Source organism: Musca autumnalis, unplaced genomic scaffold, assembly GCF_047663935.1.
Source record: "Musca autumnalis isolate F117 unplaced genomic scaffold, ASM4766393v1 scaffold_4, whole genome shotgun sequence".
Taxonomy (NCBI): domain Eukaryota; kingdom Metazoa; phylum Arthropoda; class Insecta; order Diptera; family Muscidae; genus Musca; species Musca autumnalis.
The window spans coordinates 1,744,592-1,752,199 of record NW_027411977.1 but is presented as its reverse complement, the minus strand read 5'-3'; positions in this window follow the sequence as shown (position 1 = coordinate 1,752,199).

Sequence of the window (7,608 nt, the reverse complement as noted above, 5' to 3'; positions counted from 1 at the left end):
GTTCTATTCACAAAAAAACTAAATATGCAACCCCTAATCTACAACGATTAGGAGGTCAAGAAATACCCCTATCAGACCACGCCAAGTACTTAGGCGTTTACCTAGAATCAAAACTGCCATTGAAACATAACATGGAAGATAGACCTCATAACGCAACAGTTACACACTGCACATGTAGCCAAATGTTTAGGATCTGTTGAGGTCTTAAACGTAAAGTGGTGTTATGGATGTAAACCAGCATAATTAGATCAATACCAACGCCTATAGATTTTAACGGAATAAAACAGACTACATGATTGTACGTGAGTGGTGTGATTTTCACAACGATATATGACGAAAGGTCAAACAAATTAAATATTGATGAAGCCAAGGTTTGCACTATTATAATACGCAAAATATTGCAGAATGCCATGACAGCTCAAAAATGTGACTAAGAAAGTTAATTTGGCGGAAGTTATGACCGCGTAAATAAATACCAAGTAAAACGTGTTAAGTTCGGCCGGGCCGAACTTTTTATACCCTCCACCATAAAATATTCTGTAGTAAAACGGAATAATTATTTTCTTTCCTGTCCTCAATTTTAGGAGGAGATATTCCGTGACCCCTTATACCTAAATAAGGTAAAAAATCATAAAAAATGTATTCAATCGGTCGGAAACCTTATATGGGGCTAAAACTAAAGTATGGACCTATGTTGGTGGAGAAGTTTTGTGACCACTGGCAAACTCAAATGTCGAATTGCAGATACTTGGATCAAAAATTGTAGCTAAAATGGGGAGGTACCGTTATATGGGGGCTGTACCAAAACGTGAACCTATGTTGACAGTTTTCGGCGGAGATGTTTTGTGACCTCTGGGATCCTCGGTCAAAAATGTAGCTAATATCCTCAAAATACCGAAAATCGGGAGGTACCGTTATAAGGGGCTATATCAAAAAGTAGGGCGATATAGCCCATCTTCGAACTTGACCTGCCTATGAAAAAGGAAACTTGGGTGCAAAAATATAGCGCTCTAGCTCAATTATTGCGAACGCTAGAGTGATTACAACATACGGACAAGAATATATATACTTCATATGACTGCAAATAATTAGTTCGATGTGTTACAAGCAGAAAAACAAACTTAATATACCCTCCATACTATGGTGGAGGGTATAAAAAAATCCAGCTGCACGAATTAACAACCTTTTGCCTATTAAAGACTAAAGTAACTTTTTTTCCATTTAAATATTGAAAAAGGTCACGAACTAAACACTTTTAATTCATATGATATATGCAATAATGTTATATGATATAAAATGACATATATGAAATAATATGCTGATAAAATTAGTCAGAAACAAAAGGTTATGTAATTTTGACAATGTCGTGTGGCTCTAAGGCAGCGTCGCCCATCAATAGTAAAGCGTATGTGTACGCATGGGTGAAAAAAACAACAACCACATGATGTTCATCGTTTTTTTATGTACACGTACACTGTGCGTGAGACAGACAAGCAAATGCAAAAACAACTCAGTGGGCGCCCTCACTATACTGTCTTTGCAAAGATGCGCGTCCCTGCTCTAAAGCCACGTTTATATTATAGCCTTTTGCAGGGTTAACCTTCTTAATAAGGATTTATTTGACGTATACGCAAAGGAATTGACATTTGAAACCCGGTGGGTTTGTTAAATCCGGTTATATATAAACGTACTATAAAGCTTGTTTTCAATTATTTTCAAAATTGCTCATAAATAAAAAAAATTAAATGATTTTGTGTGAAAGGTTTCTTTTTATCGAATAGCCTTATTATTAAGATTTCATCTATTCTTTGGTAAAAGCTCATCAAAATATGATACAGGGATGTAAGGTTGTAAAAAGTCGTAACCCTAATGTATATATTTTTTGGCTATTTTTTATCCATGGGCCCGCGCAAGTTTCATTTAGTAAGGTTATCCAGAAAGCAAATTCAGGCCTTAAGCATAGTACACACTGACCAACAAAACTGACTGTCATCGAGGTCTATTTCGTTAATATCAAAGTCTAGCTGAATAACTATTTTTATACCCTCCACCATAGGATGGGGGTATATTAAGTTTGTCACTACGTTTGTAACTACTCGAAATAATCATTGTAGACCCCACAAAGTATATATATTCTTGATCAGCGTGCAATTCTACATCGATATAGCCATGTCCGTCCGTCTGTCCGTCTGTCCGTCTGTCCGTCTGTCCGTCTGTGGAAATCACTCTAGCGTCCGAACGGATTGACGTAGGTTGATGAAATTTTGGGAAAATATGTTATATTTACGTAGGACTTTTGGTATTGAAAGTGGGCTATGTAGGTCCACGCTTTCGTATAGCCCCCATACAAAATGACGCGTGACGCGTCGTCGTTTTAAGGAATTTTTAAGATATTTGGCCCATTTTACCACCGAATTGGTTGTAATTTGGTATTTTGTATCTTCAGAGGCCAGAAAACATTCCTACCATAGGTGGGTTATATAGGTCTACGTTTTGGTATAGCCCCCACATAAGGCCCCTTATAAAGTACGCGTCATTTTAATATATTTTGAATGTATTAGACCCACTTAACCAAAGAATCGGTTGTAACTTTGTATTTTGTGTTTCTAGAGGCTAAGAAACATTTCTACCATAAAATGTTTATATAGGTCCACGTGTTGATATAGCCCCCATAATACAATATCTCCCGATTTTCGATATTTTGAACGTTTTAGCCTCATTATCACACCGAGATGGCTGAAATTTGGTATTTAGTCTTCTTTAGGCGTATAAAACTTTCCCCCAGAAATTTGTAGGTATAGGTCCACGCCATCATATAGCCCCCATAGAACGGTACCTTCCGAATTTCGGTATTTTGAATGTTGTGGCCACATTAATCCACCGAAATGGCTGAAATTTGTGGTGGAGGGTATAAAAAGTTCGGCCCGACCGAACTTAACGCTTTTCTTACTTGTTCTAATCTCTAAATGCAGTGTTTGAATTTGCTACCAGCACAGCACTGAAATCACTAAAAATATGCTATTGTTATGCTGTGCTGTTTTCAAAAACAAAATCGAAAACTGTTGCTGTGCTATGCTGCGAACATAAAAGTAGCACAGCACATGGTCTATGCTGCGCTTCTGAAATCTTCACAGCACATAGCATATCATAGTCATCAAAATCAAAAACGAATGCTGTTGCTATGCTGCGCTGCGAACATAAAAGTAGCACAGCACATGGTCTATGCTGTGCTTCTGAAATTTTCACAGCACATAGCATAGCATAGTCATCAAAATCAAAAACGAATGCTGTTGCTATGCTGCGCTGCGAACATAAAAGTAGCACAGCACATGGTCTATGCTGTGCTTCTGAAATCTTCACAGCACATAGCATAGCATAGTCATCAAAATCAAAAACGAATGCTGTTGCTATGCTGTGCTGCAGACATTTTAACAGCATAGTAAACAGCCGCAGTCAAGAAAACAAAAACGAGAACTATTGCTGTACGGTGCTATGAACAAAGTCAACAGCATAGCATCAAACATAACCCAGAAAAATGTTTGATGGCAAATAAGTATGTATGTATTTTAAATGTAACAGAATTTGCTATTGACCTGTGAAACCATGACTAAATGCATATTTCGATATTTTTAACACACTACTATGTCTGTTAATTGACAAAACAGTAATATATAATTTTTTAAAGTACCAAAAAATCTCTTATGTCAAATTGTTACGAATCTCTTTACCTGAATGAAAAATTTGAGAAATAAGGAAAGAAACCCCATGACTATTTGCTGATTATTATTATTGGTCTACTGTAAAAAGCCCAAACATTCCTGTATGTTCTGCAACTAAATAATTGTTGTTATAGATAACAAAATTTCAAAGAAAATATTGAATAATTGATCGTTCTAAAACTATTCTTAGGACAAATATAAAAACATTTCGATAGACCGCTAAAATATAACAAATTTGACACAAAATATTATAAAACAAGTAAAAAAGTATCAGTCGGCCTTGCCGACAGAGATATACCCTCATCCTGTATGGATAGAAATACTTTTTTTCCCCCCCCAAAAAAAAAAAAAACTTATGGCCGTATGCACCGACAAAAGTATGGATAGGATTATCACACTAGCCTGCGAAAAACATAATATAGCTATATTCGGTAATATATTCGGTTCGAGCCTTCCAGGCACTACATATGGTGGCATAGAGGTTTTTTACAACTTACGGGCTCTTTTCTCAAGAAGTATGGACTTGCCCCTGAAAAAACTTTTACTGTCGTTATTGAAACAGCTAATGCAAGTTGTTTCAACAAAAATCAAGGTGTTTATTTATTATTGTCTTTTTATTGTCTTTTAATTAAAAATCAAAGTGATTCGAGAGCAGGTCTTAAAGTGAATTTATCCAAAATTTTGTGTGGGAGGTACACGAATGGGTGGACAAATATAGTACATATTCGAACCTGATCTATATCTGGTAGATATTTTAGGATGTGTAAAGTATGAACCAAATCGGTCACTCCCATCAAGAGTTATCGTGTGCACAATTTTTCCGAACATTTTTTTAAATTTTGTGGGGGAGGTACATGAAGGAGTGAAACGATATGACTTATCTTCGAACTTAAACTAAGTTTGCACAAAATATTACAAAGACCAAATTGTGGACTTTTCTCAGGAAGTATGGACTTGGCCCTGATGAAGATTATACCGTTATATGAGGGGCAGTGGATGCAAGTTGCTACAACAAAAATCAAAGCGATTCTTGAACAGGCCCTAAACTGAACTTTACCGAAATTTTGTGTGGGAAGTACCCGAAGGAGTGGACCGATTGAGTCTCAACATTGTCAGTGAACTATAAGTATTTATGCCAAAATTCATCTGACAACGCCAACTCCTTTTATATTTGGCCACCGTTTATTCGAACTCGCGACATAGTGCAGCGTTTTTTGAGGTTATGCGCCATTATCTCGGGAACTATGGACTTGCCCTCGAAAAAAATTACAATGACGTAAAAGAGGCCGCACGAACATCCTGTTACAAAAAATTTCATAACGATTCGTGAGGTGTCACTAAACTGCACTTATTTCAAATTTTTCTGTGGGAGGTACCTGAAGGAGTGGCCCGATATAATCCATATTCGAACCTGATGTATGCCTAGAGGTAGTATTACCATATGCAAAATTTGGTTCAATTCGGTTACTCCCTTCGAGAGTTATCGTGCGCACAAATTTTGCGACAATTTTTGAACATTTGTGGGGGAGGTACCTGAAGGAGTGGACCTATATGGCTCATCTTCGAACTTAAATCAAATCTGGACAAAATATTTCGATACCCAAAATTTAAACCGAATCGATTGATCCGTTCGAGACTTATCGTGCGCACCAGCCAGCCAGACAGACCGACAGACAGACAGACAGACGGACGGACATTGCTAGATCTACTCAAAATTGTCTGAAACGTACTTGGGGTCTAAAACCATTATTTCGATGAGGCACATTTTGGTCGTATCAAAGTGTAAATACCCTCTTTAGCCTAAACGCTGGGGGTATAAATATAGTAACAATAGTTTCTTGAAACTAATTTATTTAGTCGGTAACCACACTAGCATGAATTTCATTAAACAACTTAATAACATTTTGTGTTTCTAGATCAAGTTTAACAGTAGAGTAAAATCCTGAAATTGATGTAGTGGAGAATTCGATCTAAGAACGCCTAATTTAATGAAATTTAATAAAATTCTCGCTATTGGCGTCTATGGCTTATGGAAGCGAACTTCGAGTTTCTAAATGCATGTTATTGCCACTTGTACCTGTTTTAATATATGTACTAGAGTGGTTTTAAAAATCGATGTCCAATTTTTATGCGGCACCCTCCTAAAACGTTTAGTTTTGTTAAAAATTAAGATTGACAGAGTTTGAGCTCAATCGGAGTATGTTAACACGTGCCACTGGTGCCTCAAAGTTTCCATGGGCCCTTTATATAGCCAAAATTAAAATCTGACCCGATTTTCAAAAATTTTTGTGGGATTACTTGTTTAGCAACTTGTAAACTGTTTTCATCGATTGGACAATAAATGTGATCTGTAAAGTGAAAATTCGCCAATACAAATTAAAATTAAAATTGGTCCCCATTTTATAGGGCCAAAGGCGAATTTTCAGAAAATCACTCTATAGACCACATTTATTATCCAATCGATCAAAAAAGTACCATGTATGTACCTTGTAAGCAATAAACAGCACTGAACAACTCATAGGACCATTATTATAAGTTTTCTTTTACTATTGGATGTATTTGAAAACGCAAAATAAACGAATTTGAAGACATTAAAAATATAATTTTCACATTTTAATATTATTTTAACCGGAACGCTAAAAAATCTGATCGAAAAATCCAAACTATAACAAAAGAAAGCTTATTTATAATAATGGGGGTTAGTGAGTTTGCTGGGTTAACATTAATTATGCTATGCTATGTAGAAATGTTTACAGCACAGCAGAGCACAGCAATCGTTTTTCGATTTCATGACTATGCTATGTGCTATGCTACTTTTATGTTCGTAGCATAGCACAGCAACAGTTTTCGTTTTTGTTTTTAAAAACAGCACAGCATAGCAATAGCATTCGTTTTTGATTTTGATGACTATGCTATGCTATGTGCTGTGAAGATTTCAGAAGCACAGCATAGACCATGTGCTATGCTACTTTTATGTTCGCAGCACAGCATAGCAACAGCATTCGTTTTTGATTTTGATGACTATGCTATGCTATGAGCTGTGAAGATTTCAGAAGCACAGCATAGACCTTGTGCTATGCTACGTTTATGTTCGCAGCATAGCACAGCAACAGTTTTCGATTTTGTTTTTGAAAACAGCACAGCATAGTAATAGCACTCGTCTTTATTTTTGATGCTGTGACTATGTGCTATGCTGCGTCACTTTCACAGCGCCAGCATAGACCTTGTGCTGTGCTGTGAAAAACTAGCAGCAAATTCAAACACTGTCTAAATGTTACTTTACATATTGTATTTCAAACATTTTTAGCTAAACAAAAGTTTTTATTTGCCAGAAAAATTTCTTAAAAGTAGTTTGACTGTCAGTTTTGAATGATGGTGTGTACTTCCCTTTAGTGTTCTCTTGATGTCAATAGTTTTGTAGCGAGGAATGCACAAAAACGAATAAAACTACGAAATAACTACGAACAATTCAGATAAAGAAGTTGTAGAAGTATACTTTTGGTTAGACTGAAATATTTGTTATTTTTTAAAACAAAAATGTATTTTATTTAATTGAATTAATTGAGCTTTCATGACCTAAGGAGCTTTGTATTGAAAAAGTGATATCTAGCGAAGTCCACACAATCCAACCAATGTGCTACGATCGTTTCGCTGGTGGTTTAGTTCAGCTCATCAGGCATATTTAGATGTGGTGCTAAACAAAGGCTGAGTTTGAAAACTTGTATGTATATATACTAAACTTATTGCAAATTTGCAGTTGTGAAGTATTGTTGAAGCCTTTTTACTATCAAGTCAGCCTAGTGTGTGTGGTCTTCATAGAATCCTTGGGCCCACCAAATGATCTCCTAGAAAATATTACTTAATCTTCTATGAAAAGACCACCTGTAGT